The following is a 27,650-nucleotide window of genomic DNA, read 5'->3' on the forward strand; positions in this document are numbered from 1 at the left end:
ACTGCCTTAGAATATATATAACTAAAAGGCAAGCGTCTATAAAGAATTGTTTAAAACTGCATATTAGATAAAAATTATGATTTATACACATTCAAAGGTAAAAAGTAATGAATGCTCTCGTATGGGTCATTGTATTTCAGAAATAGCTCGAGAATCGACTTTTTTTTCTCTCTCCGCAATATCAAGGGTATTGTAAAAAAAGTAAAACAGCAGAAAAAGAAAGAATAATCAGGAAAACCGCAAAGAATAGGTAGTTGAATGATTCTTATCTTCGAAGTCTCAGGCAAAGACAAAGCATAGTCATCACATGCGCAGGGGGATCGCTTCCATCCCATCAAGCTCTTTCTGCCATCCGAGAGGAAAAGTAATGTTGCACAATGACAACTGCTTCTGCCTCTGGTCTCGGGTAGCTCTCGTTTGGATCGAGAAGCATTTCATTATATTCTGCCTAGTGAAATGGCTACAGAAAAGTTCATATTTATTTACCAGCAACTATTGTGAAACTGGAAAGATATCTAAGAACGCCATGCCATTAAATGATTCAAGCAGGTGTTTTATAGACGTACCTGTGATTGCATTATTATTCGATCAGTGTTACTGTGTGTCAGTAGTTTCGACAGATTTTGATTGCACATAGGACTGATGACTGCAATTTCGTGATCACTGGGCTGCAAATTCAATTCCAGATCGGCTAAGTGAACAATGTGGATTCAAAGTTTCAAGTCAAGATGACATAATATTCTGGAGAAAAAGCGTTGAATAAAATAATTTTTGTCATTTAACAACAATTAAAATTTTAGATTATTTTTTCTTCTATCAGCAATGCAGTTTTCAAACCGTGCCGTCATGCAATAAATCAAAAAAAAAAAAAAAAAAAAAAAAAAACTTCTAAGATAGTTTATTGGAAACTTGATAACACACAGCTTTATTAAAACTAATAAAAGAATAAACATTACAAAGAGAGATATAATCATAAATTTCTGTTTACTCGCTATTCAATGCATTTATTTAGGTCTTTGAGGCATCAAAAAGAAAGAAAAGCAGTACATTCATTTATTTTCAATTGTTATTCAGACCCGTGACTTAAGATTTGTTTCCTTCTGTAATTAATGGTAACACATGAATATCGCCATGTCTTATGTTAATTAAAAGACTATTTAAAGTCAATTAGTTCCACTTTGTAACGATTATTTATATCCGAAATCGCACCGGAAAACAATAATATTTCAGCCGAAACGGTACGAACTGTTCCTCAAGGTTAAAACTATTTTCCCATTATTTAATTTCGTCTTAAACACGCATTTGCGAATACTGCATGAATCTCCGCAAACTAGTTTCAAGATTTCATACAAAACAGCGTAGAATGAAGAATCTGTTCGATAGATTTCGAAACTCTTACATAATTTATTTGCTTGATCTCGAAATGAACGACTGGGTCATTCATGAGAAACTTTCGCACTTGATCGACGGTCGCCACATTCGTAATCCTTTCTTCAACCTGAAAAGAGGAAAACTCGTCAAAGAGGACAGCTAGCGGCTGAAACAGGATAGGTTACGGTTTTACACCCATTGTCCATGATTAGTCGCTATGTCATTCTTGATTTAAAAAGATCTACTTTTTCCAGCTGGCCGTAGTATTCGGAATATGATTTTTCATGGGAAACACAGTGGTCGGCGCTCTAAGAAAGTAAGGCATATGGATGTTATATTCTTTTTTGTTTGTATTTTACTAAAATAATCAAAACTAATATAACAAGACAAAGTAAAGAGTTGCTTTAGATTTTTGTATTGAATTAATAAGAAAGTTATCGAATTTAATTAATAAAATTTTTAATTTTCGGTATTCTAAGAAAGTAAATCATCTGAATGTATTTTGCATTTTTTTTTGTTTGTGTTTGCATTTTATTAAAAAAAAACCCGCAATAGTGAGAAAAGTCAGAGATTGCTTGCCATTTCAGATTTAACAGTTGCTGACATTTTAAAAAAGTAAGGCATACAAAATATTTTTCTCTTTTTTTTTGTATTTTTGTTTTAATAAAATTTGTACCTGCCGCCGTTTCAGGAAAGTAAGGCATATGAATATTTTTCTCACTTTTTTTTTTTTGTTTATATTTGCATTTTACTGACGTAAACAAAGTTGCAAAAGGTTTGTAAGTTTTAACCTTAATTAATATGAACGCTACCCAATTAAATTGTTAAAAATTACAGAGGTCGTTTTCTAAGAAAATAAGGCATTTCAAATTTTTTTAGTTTTTGTATTTTACAGATGTTACGAAAACCATAGTGATAAAAATAGAGAGCGGATTGTTTCAGAGTTTTAAATGTATTTGATAGAAAATTATCAAATTTTATAAAAATTATAATTGCTGGAGTTTTGAGAAAATAAACGTTATTAAAAGTTTTCTTAATCGTTTTGTGTTTGTATTTTACTGAAATTGTAAAATATGTAGTAACGGAAAAGGGACAACGGTTTATTTAAATGTTTTAAATTTTATTAATTAGAAAAGTAAAGTAATCATAACTGCTATCACATTTCGCTCTAAAAAAAGAACGGAATGTGACAGTTTTTCTCTTTTTATGTTTGTATTTTATTGAAAGTATCACAATTATGATAATGGAAAATAAGTAAGGATTTGTTGCAATTTGCAATTTAATTTATAAAAAATGTTAATAAAAATCATGGATTTTGAAATTCTTAGAAAACGAGGAATATGAATGTTGCCTTCCTTTTTTTGTATTTCAATTTACCTTATATAATCATAATTTTAAGATGAATAAAAGTGAATGAATTATTCTCTGCCAATTTTGATAAATAAGAAATATATTTTCTTATAAGTCATTTTTGAATACAGAAAGTATTCGAAAATAAATATAGCCTCTCTTTTGCTATCTCATAAAGATATTTAAAATAATTTTTTAAAATTCTTTTAATTGAACAATTAAAAGAACTAATATACTCTTAATTCTTGTGGCAAGATAGACTTCAATAACTATACAATTATTTGTCAAATAGTTAAATAAACGATATATCTTCATTTCAAAAACAGGCTTTAATATTATTTGCAAAACAGTGTTGGATAAGAAACTGTACTAAATGATTCAAAAGCTAAACAATACAGATTAGAAAAATCACATTTAAATTAAACTTCTCTAATTTACATAAATCTTTAGATACCATGTATCTTCCTTATCAAGTAATAAAGAGGTATTATATACATTTATAAAGAGGTAAATTATATATTTATTTTTTGAATAAAAGTTAAAACATTTCTTCTTTTTTTATTTAAATATTTTTGCTTATTCGTTTATTCTTTTGTGTCGTTTAAAATATACAATTATTATGCATGCATTTATTAATACAAATGCAAAATTTTGAAAAAATTCGAGCTAAAATTTACTGTAAACGTAAAGTAAATTTGAGAAAGGAGGAAACTAGTCGCTTTTTTTCATTCAGATTCTTTATTCAGAAAAATAATCATGTTTATTCAAAAGAGATAAAATATTAATATTTATTTATTGTTTGTATAAGAGAAATACTTCTAAAAGAAGGTAGACGGTTTTTACGCTTTCTGTCGGGGCTCTCTTGCCATCTTAAGCGATATTGTTCTTTTAGTAGGTTCAGTTCCAATAGTGCGTGTAGGAATTTAGTGCTTTTTATTTTTATATTAAATTATACAAAGAGTTATCTCACTTTTAGTGTGTTTAGTTTTACTTTTCATACTAAGTGATATACTCGATGATCTAGGCTGTTCGGTTTCATGTAATACTTTTCATTCGTATTTTATATGAAAAATAAAGTTTTACGTGGGCTTACACACTTTGAACTAATATTAATTTAATACAGTTGCGTAAGTGCTTATATTCATAAAGTACGTAAACAAAATATTTAAAATAAGTATACAATTTGCATGATAATTTTTTGTCCAAGAAGATATTAACCTATAAAAAGTGGTTTTAAATATTCAAATACGTTTTGCTAAAATCAAAGAAATTGTATCTTGCACAAATAATAATAACGAACCTGAACGATTATACCTTATCAATATATTTTAACTCTTAATACACTTAATAAAATGATTGCTTCCATTTGCTATAATTTTAATATATTGTACAGCAGTGCGAATATTCAACATCGTAGAATTTTTGTACAATATCTTATGCTACTAGAGTTATAAACATTTGTGTCAGTACGAAACAGAAATGCCACATTTTTTATAAATAATTAAAAAAAATTTTTGTTGATGTATAATAAATTGGAAAAAAAAAAAGAAAAAAAAAAGGTTTTTTGGATTTTCCATAAAAATTTCTAAAAACATTTCAGTTAAATATATTTTCCAATATTTTTTAATTTATTGCAATATTACAAATAACTGTCCAAAACTCAAATGAAGATAAAATATTTATTGTATAAATAATGATCTTCCTAAGTGAATGGATACATAATTTTAAAAACTACATTAGTTTTTAGATTTTTTTTGTATTAATTACTTAGTACAATTTTTTAATTAAAATTGCATTAAAAATCACTTTACTAAGCACTTACCATTTTTTTTACCGCAATTAATATCTATTCAAATCCCCATCAAGATATGGGGTTCTTTGGAGGCAATATCGATAATTTACAAATTTTTAAACATAAAGTTTGCTGTCGTTTTCCAAACAGAGTACATAGCTCAGAGTATATAAGTAAAAATAAAAAATTGAGTTTGTTTCATCGCAGTTTTCAGTGGTTAATTGTTGTCCTTCTTCTCTTCAGACATCAGATTTTTCTTGATCACCGAAAGACCTAAAGACTCGTTTTTAAAATTCCACTCAAGAACAAATTTATTTCAGTAAATAAAGAACATTTTATTCTTTGGTAGCTTGTAGCAACCTCAAAGATTTTAAATTTCAAAAGATCACCCGAAGTACTCTTTTGAATATTAAACAGAGTCATGAAAAAAATCTAAGACTGAAAAAAGAAAATGCCTTTTAAAACACTTTTTTAAACAAGGAAATGGCAAAATAGCGTGATATCAGGAAACAATCAGGATTGACTTCTCCTCCGTTGTCAGTTCAACCAAGTCACAGTCTTAGAAGCACATTATTCTAGTATTTGAAATTATGTCAGATGAAAAGATATCTGAGAGCTACAGTTAACGCGTCTGTTTTAATTAGTTGCATTTCAATGCCAACAGTTTTTTGATTCTCTAGGTCATGTCTGAGTTGCTTATACAAGATGTTCCATAAAAGTGAATCCGTAAGAAATCCGTGAAACGTTGAATAAATAATTTGAAATTCACTTAGTTTGGCTAAAAATAAACAATTTTGTTTATTTTTAGCGTTAGGTAAAACGTACTGCGACTAGCAGATGTTTTAGGAAAGTGAAGGTCAAGATCTAATAACATTTCGCAAAAAGGTATGAAATTTTTCGATTTATTCGAGAATAAGTTATTCTCGAATACTGTCGATATTTTATGCAGTCTTATAGGTAGATCCTGAAGTAAGTAAGAAAATCTTGCTCTTTTTAGTTTATAATAAGTAAAAATATACACGAATAATAAGAAATGAGCAATTTTATTGGGGGGATACCTTTCAAATATAATACGTAAATTGAATGACAGAATGATAGGCAGTGATCATTCCCTTTTATTCTAAGCTGCGAATTGTTCTGCTTACGTGAATAACGATTTGTATAAAAGATGGGTGAGTTTTTAATGCCACTATTTATTTGACATAAACAGTTGCTTTAAACAAATCATATTTAAATTCAATGATCATTTGATAGTTCTGGTGTTTAGATTTGCTTATTTTTGTTGATACTGAATACAAGCCCATTTTTGAAGAAAAATAAATAAAACTATCTTTTTTAAAACATTTGGAAACAATGTGAAGTATTCAGAAACTGATTTGCTTCCGAAGTTTTATGCAGCTTAAAAACTAGATGAAAATTTCTTTATGGATTATCTGTTATTCTCTAGGCTGAAACTATTTGTAAAAGTGACAAATTGCGGTTTTTTTAAAAAATTTAAAATTGACACATTTTTCTCATATTCCTGAAATGCTTCAAATTGTATCATACAACATATGTATATCTTATCTGAAATTGGGTTTATAATTCTTTAGAAGGTACATAACATAGTCTAAAGTATCCACATTACTTAAAAAAAATATTAGTCTGAGAATTTCAGACTCAAAATCATCATATTAAAAATTCAATACATTTTAACTGTTTTTCTTTTCGCTATTTATAATGCATGCCTGAAGAGAGAAATTTCTATAATTTTAGCACTTTATATTGATTGTCACTTTAGCGCATTCCAGATTAACAAAGATTTCTTTTCCGAAGAAGAAATGAGACTCGGGCGGCAATCACAAATGAAGTCGAGAAAGCTTCTATAGCATTTTCTTTCGTATTTTTCCTAATTACTTCATAGTGGTAGTTAAGAAAATAATTTTAGTAGAAAATATTTCATTAAAATTTGCCCAAAATTAATTATAATTAAATTTTTATCAATACATAATGCTTTATTTTCTTATTTAATTTCAATTTTGGGTGAAATTGGGTCACTGTTTAACCCCTTAACTGCGTAGCGCAGTTATGTACAGCTCATAAAGATCAGGGATTATATTTCCGGAATGATTAACGCAGATTATATTTCAAATTAAAATGAAGCAAAACTATATCATGTTGACATATTTTTTATTCCAAAACAAGCAATTGGTGTTGCCAATTTTAAAAGGACAAACTTACGAAAACAAAGATAATAATATAAAGATATAGCTGCTACAACTGTAATGCCCGAGATCCACTCTGCATCTAATTATATCATTTTTGAATTTATTATCTAAAATAAAGGCATTCATGGATGTTTTTAGTCGACTTTTGATCTATGAACAGCTGAAGTATTTTATGGATTCTTAATTGAATCTGTACTGCAACACATTCCCGAAACAGAAAGCGTCGTCAAACACATTAAATGTGAACATCATACATATTTAATGTGTTTCTGATCATTTTCGATATACTGAGTGCTTAACTTCTTTCTTCATTACAACATCGCAAGTTCTCTGTTTTTATAATCTGATCATTGAAAAAATACTCTAAGGTAAAAATAAGTTTCAAAAGATTTTAATGTAATTTGCCGTATATACTAATCAGATTGCAAATATATATCAAGCATCTCACAAATATTGGTTAATACTAAATTTATTTTAAAATTCAAAATCGAATTATAGTTTCAGATACATAATCGTTATAACTGAAACTATAATTAAATTAAAAAGAAAATAAATTAACCTTTGCTTATTGAAATCATAATTCAATCTTGTAAAATGTCTGATTAATTTCGTTATATCAAATTCATAAAATTGCACTTATTTCAAATAATATTTGTACAGAATTATCCCCTTCTACCTTTCATTTTTTACTAAATATGTACATTTTTTTGTGAAAAGTCTATAGATGAATTGATGCTAAAGTAAATTATAAGACGCAATCGAAGAGTAAGAATCAAGACAAAACCAGTTTTCTAAACAAGTCCAATATTTCCTTTTCAGATAAAAATTAACATATTATCTGATCTCACTCAAGGGATTTCGTAATTATCATTGTTCGGTTGTAATAGTTATTATCTATTTATGTTATGTAAAGTACAATTTAGTATAGATCGTATTTAGATATTATAACGAAAATAAAAGCATTCTCTTTTATAGAGCTGTTTTGCAAATACCAGAAAACTGAAAAGAAAATATTTCACCTTGTTGAAAATAGTTAGTTATAAGTTAGTTATCCGTATGTGACGGATATATAAAAATTTAAAAGAAAATATTCCGCCTTGATGAAAATAGTTAGTTATAAAACCGTATGTGCCTTATAAAGATTTAAAAAATCTATTCTACCTTGCTGAAAATACTTAGTTATAAACCTGATTTATGAAGATATTTGAAAATTTGAAATTTTCATTCTAGGAGATCAGTTTCCAACGAGAGTCGGCAGAAAAACCTCACAAATTATGATTTGATTTGCTATATTTATATCATATTTTACACTTTTTTAGAGTAAGAACTTTATATTTTTGCCATACCTGACTTAGCACTTTTCTAATCAAGCTTTAATGTCGCACTAATTTAAATTTTAAAATTCTGTAAAATCTTTTGTGGTACTAAAATTATCAAATTAAGTTATAAAGTTTTATTTGATTAAAAATTAAAAGTAATAAATTATAAATTATTTATTAAAAACTGACTCTAGTCAACATTCTAATAATGATTACATTTCTTTTTCAAATATGAAACTACAGAATCAAAGTTTCATCATCATTCTTTTTAATTCATATTCCTCTAACCGTGGGTTGGGATTTTTTCAAATTTTTAACTGCTCAAAATATTATCCATTGCATTTTGAAACTACGCGAAAACTCTCGGAGAAGGAAATTTAAATACTGTTCTGATGACAAGAACGGCATCGGAGCTTGTATCCCACAGTCCAAATTTCCGCTTTCCATTAGCGTGAGGTTGTTTGACCTAAGGCAGTAGATTTAATATACTCAAGGCAGCCATTCATTATAAATCTTCTGCAGAATCATTCATTTCATTCGTTTTGAAAGTTGAAATCAGAGAGTCTCACAATTAAACACCGCCAATAAAAATCAGTGCCGTTATTTTCGAAAAAATGTATGCTGTTCATAGAAAGTTTGGTTTAAAAAATATCAATATTAATATCAGATGTAGCTAACAAGGGATAATCTTTAATAATCAGAAGACTTTAATAATCATAAGATGAAATGTAAGGCACATATATGATATCTATTTCGAAGGCAGCTGCAAATTAAATGTCGAATTTTCAACTTTATGATAAAAACCTCCTTTAATCTCTTAATGATAAAAACCTCAACTGTATAACTTTATAGTGGAATAAACTATACCAGAAACAACCAGTTAATTTTAAATTTGACATGATTAGTTTCCTGTAAAGTTACAGGACCACATCTGTTTATTTTCGAATTAGAGTTGAAACTGTTAAATTAGCTATTTGCAACTAAAATAGTAATTCTTAACTCTATCGAATATTGAGGTCTTCACAGAAATCAGCACTTTATTTTCGAATTGTCCAACGGAAGAATAATTTGAACTAATAAAGTGAATAACTATCATTTTTAGGTAGTACGTTTCACCATTTCATTTCTTGCTGAACATAGTTTCTACTACCCCGTTATATTTATAAAAAGATCCATAATTTCGATGATGAGCTGCTTATTGAATTACTGTAAATAAAATAAATATGTTTTAATTATCATTAAAAGTTTTTATAAGAATGAGAAGAGTGTTTATCTTCTCATTTATGTAGCAGTTATTTAATGATTACGATGAAGAAATTAATATTAAAATTAAGAATCATAAATTTTATGTTGATTCAGTAAATACTTTTTCCTTAAAATGAAATAACGAAATAAATTTTGCGTGTAGTAATGAATGCAATTTGAATATATTTTGTTGGAAATAATGTGTTATTATGGGGCAAATATTTATCTTCCCAATTGCATAACAGCTAATTGATCATGATTAAATAGTTTTTATTAAAATGAAAAGTAATGAATATAACTTTTGCTGATTTAATAATTATTTTTCAAAAATGAAATAAAATAACAAAAAAGTGTGCAATTTTTTAAAAGAAAATTATTTAAAAAAAAAGTTGTATTCGAATATTTAGTAGCTTGGATGGTTTGGGGCAGCATTTCTGTACAATAAGCGTTAATAATTCAGAAAATATTTGTAAAAATAAATATTTAATTTTCAACAAAAGTTATTCGGAAATATTTTTGTTAAATCCACTAAAAACTGTAAAATGAGCAGAAAGAAATGAAAAATAGGATTCAGACGATTTTGAAATAAGAAAATTCATAGGTATTCCATTGTTAAACAAAGGTGAGACTTCAAATTAATCTGCTTTTATTTCTTGATATTTCTGTTTTATTTTTAAAAATATTTTTGGGAATGTTTTTTATTGGTTTTAAAATAATTCTGACGTTTATTTATTAAAAATGAAATTGGAAACGGACGAAAGAGTTTGTATACTATAATATTTTATATAAAATAAATTTTTCCATTAAAAATAAATTGCTTAAAAAACGTTTGCTTACGGAATCACTGGGATTCCCTCGAAACCATATATATAAAACAGATTTGCCCTTTATCATAAAATTAAAATTTTGCTTATAAATACTGAAGTAAAAGCTAAGTTTTAATAAAATTTATACGACAAATGCAAGTTTTTATTTGTAAAAAATGAATATCTCATCATAACACTGCGTACTTCAAAAATGCACTTATAAATCTTGACAACCAGACAACAGAATTCTGAAGATATCGTAACATCATCATTAGTATGAAATCATTGAGTTTTCTGATATTTTCCCTGTTATTTAGCATTTATTTTTATCTAGGTATCTGTTCTTTAACTTCAATGTTAAAGGTTTGCTATTTTATTGAAACCGGCTGCTCACGTGGCAAGATAATATCTCAACAAAATCCTTCCGTCATTACTTGCAATTTTTCCCTGCTTTCTTCATGATGAGTTTTTCATTCTTTTTTTTATTTTTTCCCATCATATTTGAAAAATATCTTTGTGGATTTCTTAGTAAATATTTTAATCTAATGTATATATGCTGCAACAAACTTCTTTCTATAATTATAGCTTTCTCAAACATGGATAACTCTCACAACACATTTTACATTATTACTGCTTTTACTGCATTTTCCTTCAATTCTTTAAATTAATTTATAATTGACCAATTTTCCGAAGCACAGTAGTGTACATCATTATTACCTTTATCGCATTTTCTTAATCTAAAATGTTCCATTTTCTTCAATGTATTTAAATTACAAGAATTTTAGAAACATGCACTAGAGATAGGTTCTAGGAAGGAAGACATTATGTCTATAAAGAGACCTCAAAAAATTTTTTACTGGTTCTTTACGAGAATTAACAATTTGAATCGGACATAAATTTGGCTACACTCGTTCATGGCATTCGTCATCTACAACAAAAGCTCAAACAGGAAAAGCGTAATGACATTTCCCAAAATATTAATCCCTTTGCTTACAATGACGTTTCTGACTCATGCATCGAGTTACAGAATTTTCGACATTAAAGTTGCAGTTAAATAAAAAATAGCAATTAATAGAAAGGACAAAAATCAGGTTGGACAAGCTTAAGAAACTTAGATACCCTTTGCTTTTTATATGGATTGAAATGACAATAAATGTCCCAAATAATAAGTGTTCTTAAACTGGAGGGTAAATAATTTTTAATGTCTATAGATTAATTTTATAATATAAGAACAGATTTATGTAATTACAGCCCGAAAAGAAGATTCTCTTTTAGTTTTAAGCTTTCATCTGGAGGATTGGATGAATATATATTTCTCTAACAAAAATGAGTAGTCGGCCTTTAGTTGATCGGGCCGATTACACTCTATTGGACCCTGCTTCTTAGAATCTCAGAATCATTTTAATCTTCGCTCATTCTATGGTGTAATTAAGGTGGAGCAGAAAGACCATGTGGCCTGGACACTATTATAAGAGGCAAAAAACTGTTAAGAAATTATCTTTTTATAGTTATCTTATTTCAAAGCTCTTAAAATCTTTAAAAAATAGTTCAAACCAAAACTCGGAAAAATAAAAGCTTGTAGGGTTTTTTTTTTTTTTTTTTTTTTTTTTTTTTTACAGTCTGTTTATGAGTCTTGGTTTTATTAACTTTCTATGTAACTCTTTTTCCCGAATCTGATTTATTTTCACACCATTAAAAGAGGAATTCAAAATTCTATATAGATAAATTACACTAAAAATAAAATAATAAAAAAAAAATGATCTCATTTTTAAAAGTTATAAAAATAAATATGTCAGAAAAATTTTCAGCCAGCGTTATTTTTCTCTTTCAAACCGTGTTTTTTTTTAAAAATTCACTCCACATTTGAAAATATGTAAAAAAAAAAAAAAAAAAAAAAAAAAAAAGAGGGAGGAAAGTACTTCGGAAAATTTTACAGGAAACCAGAGTGACTAATATCGTTTTTCAATCTGGACCCGTATTTTTTAAGGTCGAACCTGTAAATTACAATGGCTCCATGGAGGAGATTAAAAGGTGGTTGATTAGATACCTGTTTGAGTAAGGCTCCAAAATGTATGTGGACCTGGTACTTGCTAAATCCATAAATGTGAGGAAATTTGGGAAGAACTCTTGCTCGAATGTTGTCTTCATCATCGAGCCAAAGTTTGAAACTATGAGACAATCGTCGGGTAATCTAAATTAAACTTCATTATAAAGATTAAAAATACCAGATGCGAATGAACCAGAAATATGGTTTTAGCAATAGCGTTTAGTTTACATATGCAAATTTACATTATATATATACAAATACATATTGCTTTTGCATTCATTTAGATACAAATGATGCTTAATGTGTTGAAAAATAATTTATCACACCACGCGTTTAATAATATTTAATAGGATTTCATAGATGTCAGTAATATGAAAGCCCTGAAAGACAACTTGAAGCCCACAAACGGAAACAATATTTGTTGAAGAACGAATTAAACTTTTTCTTCTCTAAAAAAATAATTTAAGTATTTTCTGGGTTTTTTTTAATCGATCTAAATACAGTTAAAAACATAGAACAGTGTAAGAATTTTCGAACTTTTAAAAGTTCCATTAATCCTTGATACTCTCCTTGAGGTTTTAGTTTTGCATCGACATATTTACGGCCATTTCTATTTGATCTTTAGTTTTAAATAAAATAGATAGAGAAAGGACAACTGTCATATTTGCTTTGATTTTAGAACTAGGACAATACAGAATTCCGTGCTTGATTGAAAAGGAGGGCATATCATACTTAAAACAAAATGAATTTTAATTTAGGAAAAAAGCTGGATGCGCTGATATGTTTGTGAAATTTTTTTTTTTACGTGTAACTCTAAGCAGTTAATGTTTTCGTTTATACAATAGAACTTAAATAATTTAAATTGGTTAAAATTTGTCTATGATTAAGTTATGAAAAACGTCCTATTCACATGATCAATATCAAATCTTCAGTATAGTTACATCTTTGTAAAAATATCAGATTACCTCTAATCTCTATAAAAAAATTCAGCAAGATTTTTCAAAAACAACTCTATAATAGTGTGATTTTAATGAAAATAAGGAACATTACTGAAATTCTAAGAAATCAAAATAAATCTTTTGTGTATGCTATAGTTTTCTTTACAATATGTTATTAAAAATTCATAGAATATTTCATTTGCGGAAAAAAATTCAGTAGCATATTGAATTTTTGTGTTCTGTTTGTTGGAAATCGAAATAGGACTTTCGATGCTCTAGATTACTGCGGTTTGGATATTTTTCATTAAAATGTGTTATCAAAAATCTCATAGTACTCTTTTACTGAAAAATTTTTCAATTGCATTTTGAATTTTTGTATTCTGTTTGTTGGAAGGCGAATTAGGAATTTTGATGTTGTAGAGTATTTTTTCAGAGGACTCAATTGCCTCTAGAAAAAATTTCTCGCCGAGTTATAAAAATTCATCTTTGCGTTCACTTGCATAAGAAATTAATCGGTTAAATATAAAATATTATGCACCATTTTTATACATGCATGAAGTACAAATAAAAATGCACGTTCCAATTACAGCCCAAGTAATATAAATTTTGAGAATTTTATTATGTTTATGCTAATAAGGGAAAAAAGCTACTTCAAAAATATATCAAATTGATGTTTTGAACGTCAAGCACTTATTTAAAAGATTGATGAAATAAAAACCAGGAAACTTGACCGAACATTCGAGGGGAAAAAAAAAAAAAAAAAAGACGGAATATAAAAATACAAAAACATCAATGAAAACCTTCTCCAATCAGAAAGACTTCATGTATGAGAGCTTTACAACCTGAACAGCGGAGCATAAAAAATAACTGTCAAACCTAAAAGAAGCTTGATAAATGATTTGATAATAAGAGTACACATTTCAGAGCAACGGGCCAAGAGTGAAACAAACACCTTACTTTTAAAAAGGAATTGAATCAACAACTACGTATTTATATACCTGTCCTTTCTAGATGAAACCTTTGGAACTTTGAACGGGAAGTAAAACATATTTACAGTTCTCAATTTATTTTCACTTGCTGGACGTCTATTTTTAAAGGAAGTATAATTTCCTTAACAAATCAAAGAAAGTATTCTTCCTCGTAGACCCACTGACAAAGATCTGCCGACACACACAATATAGGACTTATATCACCTTGTTTTTTATACGTTTACAAAATCCTATCTTTTGAGATCTTTAACTAATTTTCCTTTTATGTCAAGGAATTAGTAAATGAACTAAAACTTTATAATATTTTTTCCCAGCATTGGATAATCACATAAGTGGTGCTAATTTTGTGATGTCAGATAGCATTGTGTTTTTCAGATAAGCATTTTTAAACTATAATAGAATATTTAAGTTTAGTTCAATAGCAAAAGTTGAAAGGTAGAATCGTTTATCCACTTTTGAAGGATGGGACGTCTAATAATGCAGTTAATTGCATGATTTAACTTTAGTTTTGTGATAGTACAAAACTTCAGAATGGTTATGAATGCTTATATACTTGTGTAGTATTGATATATGGAGGCGATACAAAATTGTAAAAAATCTCAAATATCTGATGTAGATACATTTTTCAAAAAGACATAAATGAATAGAAGTTGTAGTTTAAGAATCTTCATAGAATTGAATAATGTAAGTTTATTTTAATTTTTACACGCTTTTATTTAATTGCATTTTTTTATTTTTGTAAAAATAAAAATGTGTAATCAATTTTTCATTCCCTTGGCGAAGAATTAAAGATCTGAAATTTTGTACAACTGTGTGTTCCTGATGGCAATGCAATATTTCAATATCTTTATAGCTTGACCGCCAGATAATGCATTAATTTTAATTAAAATTTAATTTTATATGAGAGCATCACCAAAATGAGAATTTGAAGGAAGAAAAAAACTGGTTATGAATTTCCATAGCCTTTATTATTAATGAATTATGACATACATAAAACGAATAAAAAAGTTTGAAAAAATGAAAATAAAAAAAAGATTTGTCACTTTTATTAATTAAAAAAGAGAACGAAGAGAAGCCCCCAATGAACATCATTTCTGAAGCAACAAATTTAGAGCATATTATAAATCTGATTTAAATTCCTATTTACTTTGAATATTTCTATCAATTGATTATGATTTTTTTATTTAAATTTTCTTTGTTTCTGAAAAGGATGATGCACCATATATATATATATATATTTGTACAGGGTGAATATTAGTAAAGTTTCTCTTTTAAGTACGATTAATATTATTAAAGTTTCTCTTTTTTACAGCTTATAGCCGTAACTATTTATCTAAAAAGTGAGAAACTTTGTGGGTGATGTAAAAAAAAGACAGGGAAAACATTCAGAAAAAATTCAATTTGAAATTTGATTCCTGGAGAATGCAATAGAATGAAAACCCGAAGACTATGCAAATTTTTTTTATAAGTGATGTAGCAGCCGTTATAAAACGTCCAACATTCACTTAGAAATTGTTTCGGACACTTTTGCAACTCTAAAGCTCCTTTCTCCTCTACTTGAAGAGCTTCCTTCACTCTACCGTGGAAATGGATTTTCTTCCAGGATTTAAAAACAGCAATTCTGCTGATTCAAATTTCATAATCATTTTTCGGGTACCCTTTAGCAAAAAGATGGAACCTGTTCTAAGTCCCTACATAGTTTAAAATTTCAGCAAAGCAGCTGGTTTGGAATCAGCTTTACAATAAAATGATTTTATAACAAAATACAATCTCCTTAACGTAAGCTATGTGAGTGGCAGACGCATTGCAATCAAATTCTTCGCTAATATTTGTAGATTTCACAATAGTTTATGCAACACGTGGAAAACAATTTGCATGTGTATTACGGGTTTTCGTGTTAAAACGCTCTCTGGAATCCAGAAATGAAACTTCTCTCTTTTTTTTTTCCATGATAAATATTTTTCGCTATCTTTTTATTAAATCAACACAAAATTTCACTCTTTTTTTTTTTTCTAATAAATGGTAACGACTTTAGGTAGCTCTGAACAGAAGAGTTTTATCTTACATAAAGAACACTCTATTATCTGGCTGAGAATCATAAAAAACGCCTAAATTGATTTAAAATATTAGTTTAACTCATAACGGGATTTTAAAATTTTACTCAACTATTTTATGTATCATTTTAAAGGATTATTTAAAAAAAATCATTTAGGTAACTTGAAGGAAGATTTATTTCTAAAACCCGAATTTCATTCAATTGCGTTGTTCAAAGTAAACGGCCTTATTACAAAAAAAAAAAAAAAAAAAAAAGAGAGAGAGAGAGAGAGATCTTAGTAAATAAAGTTTAAGAAATATTTTAAGGCATATTAATCTATCAAATTAAAAGGTAAGAAGCTTTACAACAAAATGCAGAATAAAAAAATATTGCAACTTTTTATTCATTTTTTATTGTATATGTTCAGTCACTTCGTCCTCATATTTGCATTTTTCAGTTTTTTAATTATTTTTTTAATGAAATGTCCTTAAAGCCGCATTTCATTTTATTACATAGTTTAACGAACACTGCGAAAGATTAAAGTAAATCCTTTTATTTCTCAAGTTTAAGCTATTCTACTTAAAATAAGCTTGAAAAACTTTAATCGAAATTGCCATATTGATCGTTATAACAGCGAAAGAGCTACATCCACACGACCAAAGCGTCCGGGGTGAACTGAATGACCATCACCTTCGAGACAGCACTTAGGCAGGAATTATGGTCGAACCCTAACGACTTCAATAATGATTTTTATAAGGCCAAATTAGGAAAATTTTGATTTTATTCAAAAAACTTGATCATGAAACTGTTTTTGATCCATCATGGTGGTATTTTCAATTACAATGTTTAAATATTTTTTTCGTTAAATAAAATAATGTTTTCTTAAATTACGCTTTACATGTAGTCATAATATTTTGATGTCGTTCGAGCTGGGAACGTAATGTATATTCAAACAAATTAAAATAGGGTATGCTTATCATTGTATTGTAAGAGTATCAATGCGACTAATATGGTTAATACAATGAGCTAATAAAGGCGTCGTTACGAAAATATTGGCAATTAAATCATTTTAACGAGATAGTTTATAACAAATAAATTCAATGCAGCAAAAAAAAAAAAAAATGCATTACATATGAGTAAAAAGAATCACAATTTTTTGAAAAAATTTTAAAAATGCAATTGATATAAGCAAAAATAATTCAGCAAGTCAAGTTAATTTAAAATATTTCATTAAAATATTAAAAAAATAAACACATTTAACCTAATTCCCACTATCTGTTTTACATGAAAACTTTCCTACCTTGTTTCACTTTTTATTAATACATTTTGGGATCGTAAATTAATTTTTCATTCACAGATGGAGAGAGCGGGATATTTTTGCAACCGAAAAGAGTCTCGAGTGGAAAAAATTTAAGAAGCAAATTACGCCTTCTGTTCACCGTTCTGCAGATCACCTCGAACAGAACTTTTCAAAAAGCATTTTTTTGCACTCATATTTCCCCATAAACCCGAGAAAATTTTCCAGGGCACTATTGTGCAGTAAGTAAGTAATAAAATAGTTTACTGAATCTTTAATTAATGATAAGTAAAAAGAAATTGAATGAACACAAATATTAGTGTAATTTTATGCATTATTTGCCATTTGTCCACTGGCGGCTATTTTCAGTTTTTTCATTCCAGCGGTGTGACCACCGATGGACATTTTGCAACTGTCACATTTGTTTATTTATTAAGGCGCTGCGTGCTGACTCATAGACACGATTAAATTAGTTTTGCATTTTCTAACCGATTATTTGATCCCAAGATACATCATATCTTAATGCAGACTGGACGATTATATATTCTTCAATTTTTGACATTTTATGCAAAATGTAGATGGAAAATAAATGTTTTATGTAATTTAGTTATCTTATGCATTTCATTTATTTATTTAATTAGAAAAAAAAGTAAGTATGAAATAAAAAAAGTAATTTTACTCTAGTTTCAATAAACCAATTATAGCGAAATGAATGAATAATTTTTACATTTCACTACAATAAAAATAACTAGGTGCTAAACTACATAATTAGACAAAATTATTATTTATCCCTTGTATAATAATAAAAAAAAAACTTACAACAACATAAAAAAAATCTATAATCATAAAAAAAACTTTTTCTATATTTTTAGATGACATGATCGATTACTAAACTAAAATAACTATGAACTGGATAATTCATGCTCAGCTCATTTCATACTTTTGGAAACATGAAATACGTATTGACATTTTACATGTAACTTTTTTCTGATGTTTTCAAACGAATGCGGCATGTCGTTTTTTTGGCATAGATTTGTAGCACTCTCTGACTTGTTTTGTACTTCTTTCCTCTTTGATATCAGATAAATTTCCTAGCTCAGAAGTTAATTCTGCATTATTTAGACTTCAATCAATCAATTTATTTCACGATCTGTAAGCAATTAAAATTTTTAAAAAATGACCATGGGTAGTTACTTTGGCCCCACATGAAAAAATATTTGCAAAAACAATATGGCTGCCCATGGACTTGTAAAAAGAAGTAAGTTTAAAGTTTTAAAAAATATGTAAAAATCAACTAGAAAATAACTATAAAAATATTTTGATAAAAATTGTGAAAAAAAATTGATCGCATTAGTGAGATTTGCTCTATCAGTCCGACACTTAGTGTGTTAAATCAAAATTATTTTCTAAATTATTTTTAATTTCACACTAGACATGGATGAAATTTTTGGCAAAATAATTTGCACGCACTACTCTCAAGAAACTTTGGTTTGAGTTGTAAATGTTATTTTACATACTTTATTCATCTTATTTATTACAATTTTTTTTATTTTATAAGAAATAAAAATAAAAACATTTTACTGAAAGTTTCCCCGAAAAGAGAATGTTGCAATCAAACAAAGTTTCACCATTCTTGTTTTATTTTATTTTTTTAAATGAGGTTATAATATTTATTTTACTGAACTACCAAACTTCATGTAAATACGACTCAGTCCGTCATATATCACAAAGGAGCGATTTGAAAATAGTTGGTGCATTGGGATAATGTAAGAGATAAAAAAAAAAAATCATAGAATATTCTTTCGCCTGTTCAGGTTTTATCAGTCTAAAAATTTTCTTTTGCATTAACAAATATATATTGCTTATAAATGCTACCAGCATTAAGTACAACTTTATTTAATTTTCCAGTTCAGATATTTTTTGTGAAATACTTCAATTCCACAACTGAATTTTGGAAATTGTTTTTACTTTTAGAGCAATCAATTTATCTGAATTTGAGGGGTTTTGCCTGGGGGGAAAAAACCGATAAAACTATCGTTTAGTTGTAACTAAAACCTACGTCTATCTATATTTTACTTGTGAAACTTTATCCAGATAAAACAATTTTCGAAACATCACAAAATGGACCATCTGGAGAGGCCCTTTGAAGTGAAAGTAGTAGAGCAGGTGGTGAGTTTCTTTTATTTCCCCTTTGGCAATGGGTTGAGCAACGTATTATAGTTCCTTGTTCTTTTTATGGGGATGGAGTTGACCGGATTCACCTACTGAGTAGCTATTACGTAACATAACACCGTTTCTTCACTGATGTGATACGGTCATACTATCAAAAGCTAATAACCTCCTCACGCAATCGTGAAGAGGGAAAAAGAAATTTTTTGAAAACCTTAAGGTAAACTAAGCCACTTTCTTTTGCCCCAGTGACCTAAGTGGTGTCGGGAGTTTGTTTTCGTCTGAGCAGATGATTCGAAATGTTTATTAACTGCTCATTTTTCTCGTTGTGAGCAAAGTAAAATTAGTATATGATATAAAAATTTTGTGTTTACAATTTCGACACAATAACAATTCAGAAGGCATTGTTTCCGTGAATTTAGTGGAGTAATGTTTTAGTGTTATTAATTTTATTTGAAAAGAAATTTTTAGTTCATATCATTTGTCCTATAATGAACATAGCCTCGTATAGTGTTTTCAATCATGATATATCGAGATGATTCCTTAAATGTAGAATGAAACCGAGCTAAAGAAAAGTAGCCCACATGCCATAATAAAAAGTAGTGCTATATGAGGAATGTTCGGATTTTTGTCGTTTTATAAAAAAATTCTATTTTCTGAAAACGATAAGATAATCATTGCAATTTTATCATTGTGTCACATGGAAACCATTTTTATCTGAATGTCTTGTTATAATATTGACTACAAAGTAATGCTCGCTTTTTGTTATTAACCATTAAATTTTAATTTTCCAAATAAAATGAGTTAGATTAAGACATTAATGACTTAGAAATAAAACTCTATGAAGTGGGTTGGAAATATATCCCGATTTCTCTGTATGTATATATATATATATATATATATATATATATATATATATATATATATATATATATATATATATATATATATATATATATATATACACTTTTTTCAGAAAATGTCCTGATTTTCGGAGAATATAGAGTTACAGAAGTTTTAATTTCGTTTCACTAAATTTTATCATTTTAAAGCTATTGCTCTTGATGTTAAAATATATATATATATATATATATAAAATTTCGACTAAAAACCACTTAAAATATATTTTAAATTTCAAAATAAAGCGTAAATTCAAGTTGCATTTTTGTTCACATTACGTAAAGTAGAATACATTTTTCATATTTTTCACATTATAGATAATAATTATAAGTAAATAGATTGCATTTTTCTGTAGTATGCACATTATTTACTTGTTTAAATGAAAATATTGTTGAAAAAACATAAATCCGATTCAGAAATGACTTGACTTTCGGTTTAATTATCGGAAAGAAATTTGGTCGTAAATCAAAGATTCATACTCATATTCGACATTATTCTTTCATCAAAAAAGTATGAGCACGTATTATGTAAAATATGTTCATTCTGTTCTTAAATGCTACAACAACATGATTTTATTGCAATTATTTTTTAAAAATAATAATAAATAAAAAACAATCTAAAAGTTTGAATTAAAGCCAAAAACTACGAATGATACATTGATAGAGCTAGGAACTTAGAATAAAGTACATTATTACAAAGTAATAGAGAGAAAAAAAACAAATAATAGTGAGAATAGCAAGTTAATGATAGAAACTGGGGCACAAAGATAGCATTTAAGTAACCACGATCAGACTTTTCATTGCTGTAACGTAATATTAAAAGAAAATTACTTATCTTCTTAAAATGAATATCAAAGATAGAATTCAATCAACATGAATCCATGTAATATGAAGCAGAAGATAACCTGCAACGAACAAAATTGATTTTATAAAAAATAAAAACAGATAAAAATGAACCTCTATTAGAAATTGGTAAGAAAGCTTTTTCTAGAATCTAAACTAAATATACAAACAAACTGAAAATAAAGAAATTTAATTTTCTTTTCAAATGCGGAATCAGCGGGATTTCAGGCCATGACCTTCTACTTTGAAAGCAGGGTAGCCTTCCATCTCTCCAGCTGGTTGGAAGGCTAACCTGCTGTCACAGTGACTTGCTGTAAATGCTGCAATCTGTTATACAATTCTAAGAGGGAAAAGGTAATGAAATGAAACTTTCTTCAATGCATTAAAAGTTATGTCATCGCTGCCTGATTACAAATGGAGAAATAAAGGGAAAAAAAATAAAACATTAATTTAAAATTGCAAAATATTTGTAATTTTGTGCTTCGGATTTGCTGCTTAGTTGCTGTTTGAAGGCTAATATTCCTTTGCAACATGATATCTCATAAGAGACATTCTTTATGATATTTTTCTAGATAATTTATCTAATATCTCAGAGTGATTTTTTTTTTTTTTTTGCTCTATTATTTGAAAGAAATCTCAGAAAATGTGTCTAGCTTCGATCTAAAAAAGGCTATAAAAGAATAAAATTTTACTGATGTATACAATCAAAGATCAGCAAATGGACGTCAAAAATGGTCAAACTGGATTAAGGCAGAAATCAGAGAATTTGGAGCGCTAACCAAAATTGGAGTATAAATCAAATTAAAGTCGCCTTTGCTTTAAAATAAAACTAGACATAGCTCCCATTAAATAACAGCAGTAGTTCATGCGAATAAAAATACTTTTAAAAAATTTAAGAATAGAGTATCAAAACTGAAATCAAATTTTCGCAGTCTTTTATGATATTTAATCAATTTATCACAAATTTGAAGATTCTCGCTTATGTTATTCTTCCTTTTTTTTTACTTTTTCAATAAAATTACATAGTTAATTGATATTATCTCTTTTTATCGATTTTATGATCACGCATATATGGCATTCATTGTGGAGAAAATAATCTAGAAAAGTCGATATTTAGAACCAGACAGAACATATTTATCCAAATTGTCAAAATTTCTTTTTATTCACAACCATTCGAATTCTTATGTCGTTTCTGATATTTTATTACAAATAAATTTTTACAATTTGAATTTTCAAAATACGATAAGGGTCTCGAAGTTGTAATAAAGCTAATGGGGAAAGACCTTGTAAATTTTAATTATAACCAGATGATGAGAGCAACACCAGAGCTAACACCCTCCACTAAAACGTTTTATATCTCAAAAACGGGAAAGCATTTGAATCCAAAAAAATTAACAAGATTTAAGACCGCGGACATAGAGGATTTTTAGTAGAATCGGGTTCAGAAGATGAGACACAAATAAACTAAAGGGTCACTTTGGTTTCATTTTCAACAGTCGAAGAGGATCCATACTCAAGGACATTTGGCTCTACAATCACATAAAAAGTTAATTTTTTAAAAATTCTCTCGATTTATTTTACGCTTTCTTCACATATCCTATTATTAAAATCAATTTACAGAAAAAAGTTAAAATATATCAGTGCGGTAATCATGCATATGACCAAGAATGCAGAGAAAACAGGGATACAGAAAAATCATGAATACAGAAATTTCTTAACAAAACTAAATTGCTTTATTCAACTTTATCAGATTAAGAGCAAAATCACAATCCAGAATTAAAATGGCTAGAAACAAAAATACATAATTTATCAGTTTTAAAATACTTTAAATTTATTAAATTCACAAAACACATATGCAAACAAAGGATAAATATTTCTTTTAATTTGTAACTATTAATGAAGGGTTTTTTTTTTTTTTTGCTGTTAGAAGACATTAATGCATGCTCACTTCTTGCTAGCATAGCTCTAGTTCAATTTCTCTACTGTTCGTGCCTTCCCACCACTGGTGGCCATGTTCTTTAGGAGCATGAGCGTTTAACACAAAATATTTTTCCCCCTTGGTTTTAGATGATAAGATATTAGAATGGCTTAAATAAATTATTAGAATGGGGTAAATAAATAAAGCGCGTCTCCAAATTCTTTATTAAAGATTTAGAAGAAACATTTTATTCAAACTTTGATGAGCTCGATGCATTGAAAAAAATACCCCCCCCCCGCCCCCACACACACAGTGCACACAATTGAAAAAAGAAAGAAAGAAAATGAAAAGAAGACCTATTCTAAGTCCTGCAAAGGTGCACGACATGCTTTTGAAAGCTTCTATGAAGAAATCAAAATTCAAAACATTTTGAAACTCAATCTTTATTAAGTTGAATTTAATAAGGATTGAGTTATTTGCATTATTGACAGAAAACTTTTTAAAAAATAAAAATGCCATGAATGAAAATTTCTATTTAAAGATTGCAAATTGAAAAAACATTTTTAAAAAGGGAAAAATCGCCCAACTCGAAAAACATGCAACATGGGAAAACAACAACCGTATGTTATATGAACGCTCACTATTAACTAAAAGAAGGGAAAGAAAACACCACTGACGTGAAGAATCTCATATAAAAGTTTGATTAGAAGAATAATGAATAAGAAGAATTGGAAAATATATGTTTATTTTCCTTTTCTTTTTCAAACTGCTGACATAATTGATTGCTAACGTAAAAAAATATTTAATAACGCGTTGACATAAAAGTACGTATGGCTTTATTTTTATGGATTTTGAGATCGCTTTTAATTTTATTTCGATGTCATTTCGCCTGGAACGGGCATAATTTCATTTCTTTATTTTTTAAATTGATTTTTAACCCTCATATATTACAGCAATCTGTTAATAAAGATATAAAAACAAAATCAACATTTCTGCCAATTTTAATAAAAAAACGTTTAATATGATTCCTTTCTTTCTCCCCAAATAATAAGCATTAAATATCAGCACACACGTCATCCCATTAACCAAAATAAATAATGCTTTTTCCATTAATTTGTTCTATTATCCAATTATTTTGTTCTTTTCTTTATTTTTATAGTGCATTAGATGTATTTTAACATTTCAGTCATAAAAATTAGTTCCTACTCCATAAAATCAAATAGAAATTTCTAATTAATTTAAAATTTCATTAAATTAAAATTCATACAAATTAAATTAAAATTCATACAAATATTTATATTTTGGAAAAATATAAATATTTGTATATTTTGGAGATTAGATTGTTGTATGCTTTTGTACTTTTGCTATAAACATGCTTTATACATTTTGTTTAATCTTGATTATCCAAATCTGTGATTTCCGACATGTGGGACATGTGGAATACGCAATGGTATAATGAAAGTAGGTGGCGCCCGGGGCATGGTATTATTTTTTTACCTCTTCATTATATATAAATTAAAAAAGCGTGAAAATAACATTTAAGATTGAAGTATAGTCTTTTTACATGGTATATTTGACCGTTAAAAATATGTTAAAATTAATCAGAAATAATCAAAAAACAGGTTAAGTAATAAGTTGAAAGCTTCCAGCCATTGGTACGTTAGTCAGCAAATAATATAAAACTTTATGATTGATGCAATTTAGCCAAACATGGCTCGTGCACTAAGAAGCGTTACAAAAGCAATCAACCATCAAATAATAATATTAAACATGGTTTAAAATTTAATAAATACTAACATTTAACTCGATGCTATTCTAATAAGCAATCATTAGCATTTAAAGTACAGCTACAGTGTATCTATTAACAGTGAAAATTATGAAATTAAATTTATTGTCTCCACTTTTAGAGCAATTATTTTCCATTTCCGGATGAACATTAATAAGAACTGCTCTAATTTAAAGATGGATATTTTTAAAATACGAAATACAATTTATCAAAATAAATCATACAGATGAAAAAGGGTTGAAGACCTTTTTATACGGAGTGTGTCATTTTCATTTCTGAAATTAATCATTTCGTTTATGAAATTAAACAGTGAGTTAATAATTCCGTTGCTTATTCCGTAGATAATTACGAATAAGTAATTTTTGACATCATTAAGATTCCTTGCTGTTTTCCTATTTTTTATAATACCATTCTTTATATCAGACACAATTGCTCTACTATCCCATTCATGCTTTATATTAATATGAGTATTTAGGTTTTTCCAGATGTTAACAGATGGATTAATAATGAATAGTGTTTTTACTCTGAACTTGCTAATTATTGGTGCATGCAATAGGGTCAAAAGAGGTCTTTTTCTCTTCTTAGATTTCAAATATTCACATAGATCTATGAAGTTTCTTATCGTGATAGAATGAAAAAAAAATCTGTTGCAAAGATGTATAATTATTTCCATTTGAATAAATAAGTTTATTCATTTTACGATATCATTGCTGGAGTATGTTCTTCTTATGCCAACAATTTAAAACAATTATTTCAACTAGATACACCACTTGTTTCCCAGATCAACTCTTTTATTCATTTTCTATAGTAAAAAATTTGTTCAAGAATTTAAAGAAGTTTATAAAGAGATTATGAGGTCCTCTAATTAAATTAACAGAAAACGATTTTTTTTTAATTTCAAAATTTTTTACTAGAAGCTCTTAAATTAAAGGACCGTTCACTAAAATGAAAGGGAAAAAAAAAAAAAAAAAAAAAAAAAAAGGAAAAGCATTTTATAGTTAGAGACAGCTCCTATTTTTTCAAATAAATCGGAAATAATTTACGAAAATATGACTTGGGCGAATGCATTATAATGAATATATTATTTGATAAGTTCAACTACATTTTTAAAACGTATTATTGAAGAAAGCCAGTAGCTCCCAAACTTATGCCATCTTGATTCTTCCCTATATTCAAGAATTGTAGTAAGCCGATCTTATATATAGAGTTATTCAAAAAAAAAAAAAAAAATTGCACCGATTATAATTGGCACAACTTCTTTGCGAATTATGATTGGAAGAAAACATTTGAACTTAATACTAAAGGAAGCTTAAAGTTTTGTTCGCATATATAATAGTTGCCCTGACAACACCCAAGCGAGCGATAGTCCTTTTCATTATCGTGTGAACATTTTTTAAAGATTACCCTCAGTTCCTTTACCGTTGCACGAAATGGAAGCGGTAAGACAAAGTCTGTAAATGACCCAACGACAAGAATTAAATTACAAATTATTAAATAAATCGACCACTTATTTATAATATATTGAATATTAATTATTCATTTTACTGGTTATGTTATGTTCTACTTGACAAATCCAGTAAAATGACGATTTTTAATGCTATATTTGTTTGATATTTATTTATAATCTATCTTAGTAATTAAATGTTTTAAATGATTTTATTTGACAGCAAAAAATCATTAATTAATAATTATGATATCAAGAGCTTTACTAAACTTATGTTAATGAAGCTCTTTACATACACATATTAAATAATAAACATATAAAAATATATTTTATCACAGTTAATGAAATAAAATATTTAACTGAAATGAATCATTAAAATGTTGCTTAAGTTAAAAATTTCGCTGAAATGGAAAACTAATGCTGAAATTAGTCACTGGGTTCAAATTAGAAATTTATATTTTGATGAAAAAAAGAAATGATAGAACAGATATTAATAAAATTAGTCTCATAATGTTGAAATGCTCTTTGCGATTAAAGATTACAAGAAATCTATAAAAAGCCAACATGTTCCATAATATTAATATTTATTCTGAATTTTAATAAATGCTTTTCGATAAAAAATTTATAAACAAAAGCATGCGTGAAAACTATTTTAAAAATTTATAATCTATTTTGATGACACATAATTTGCTATGTGTAAAAATAAGTGGTTTATAAAATCAAAGTGGTTTATACAATCTTAAAAAATTTTTAACTAAAATTCTTTTATGATATACAAGAAGACCATAAGGGAAGTTTCCAGAATATTTTTATCATTTACTCCTTCAAGCATGCCAACGTGACTCTTTTTTAAAAAAAGAATTTTAAAAAGTTGAAATTTATTTCATTAATTGAGAGATAACAAGATTTAGTTAGTAATAATAAGTAATGAATATATTATTAAGATCTGTAGTAACTTTCGCGAGCTGATAGAAATTTAAATTAAAAATATTAATATTAGTGATAAGATTTTAATTATATTTACAAATTTTTCGCAGCTTTTTAGTAATTTCCATTGTTATTTACTCTTGAGACATCACTTTTTAAATCAATTTTCACATGAATATTTTTATACAATTTTCAATTAGTCAGTTAAAAAATATTCATCCACGTATGCATATTATTTGTGTAGATTTGTTTGCAAGAAATACGCTAA

General features: G+C 27.5%; 1 long non-coding RNA gene across 1 annotated transcript in view; it reads left to right on the forward strand.

Moving 5' to 3' along the window:
• Positions 1 to 1,337: 1,337 nt before the first annotated feature.
• The window catches only part of LOC129958610 (uncharacterized), a 35,148-nt gene continuing 8,835 nt past the window's right edge, over positions 1,338 to 27,650 (forward strand). Inside the window, exons 1-2 of the long non-coding RNA XR_008783265.1 lie at positions 1,338 to 1,687; positions 17,457 to 17,642. This is a non-coding gene — a long non-coding RNA (uncharacterized LOC129958610). The remainder of the gene's footprint in view (positions 1,688 to 17,456; positions 17,643 to 27,650) is intronic.

The sequence above is a fragment of the Argiope bruennichi genome, chromosome X1 (assembly GCF_947563725.1).
Source record: "Argiope bruennichi chromosome X1, qqArgBrue1.1, whole genome shotgun sequence".
Lineage (NCBI taxonomy): Eukaryota > Metazoa > Arthropoda > Arachnida > Araneae > Araneidae > Argiope > Argiope bruennichi.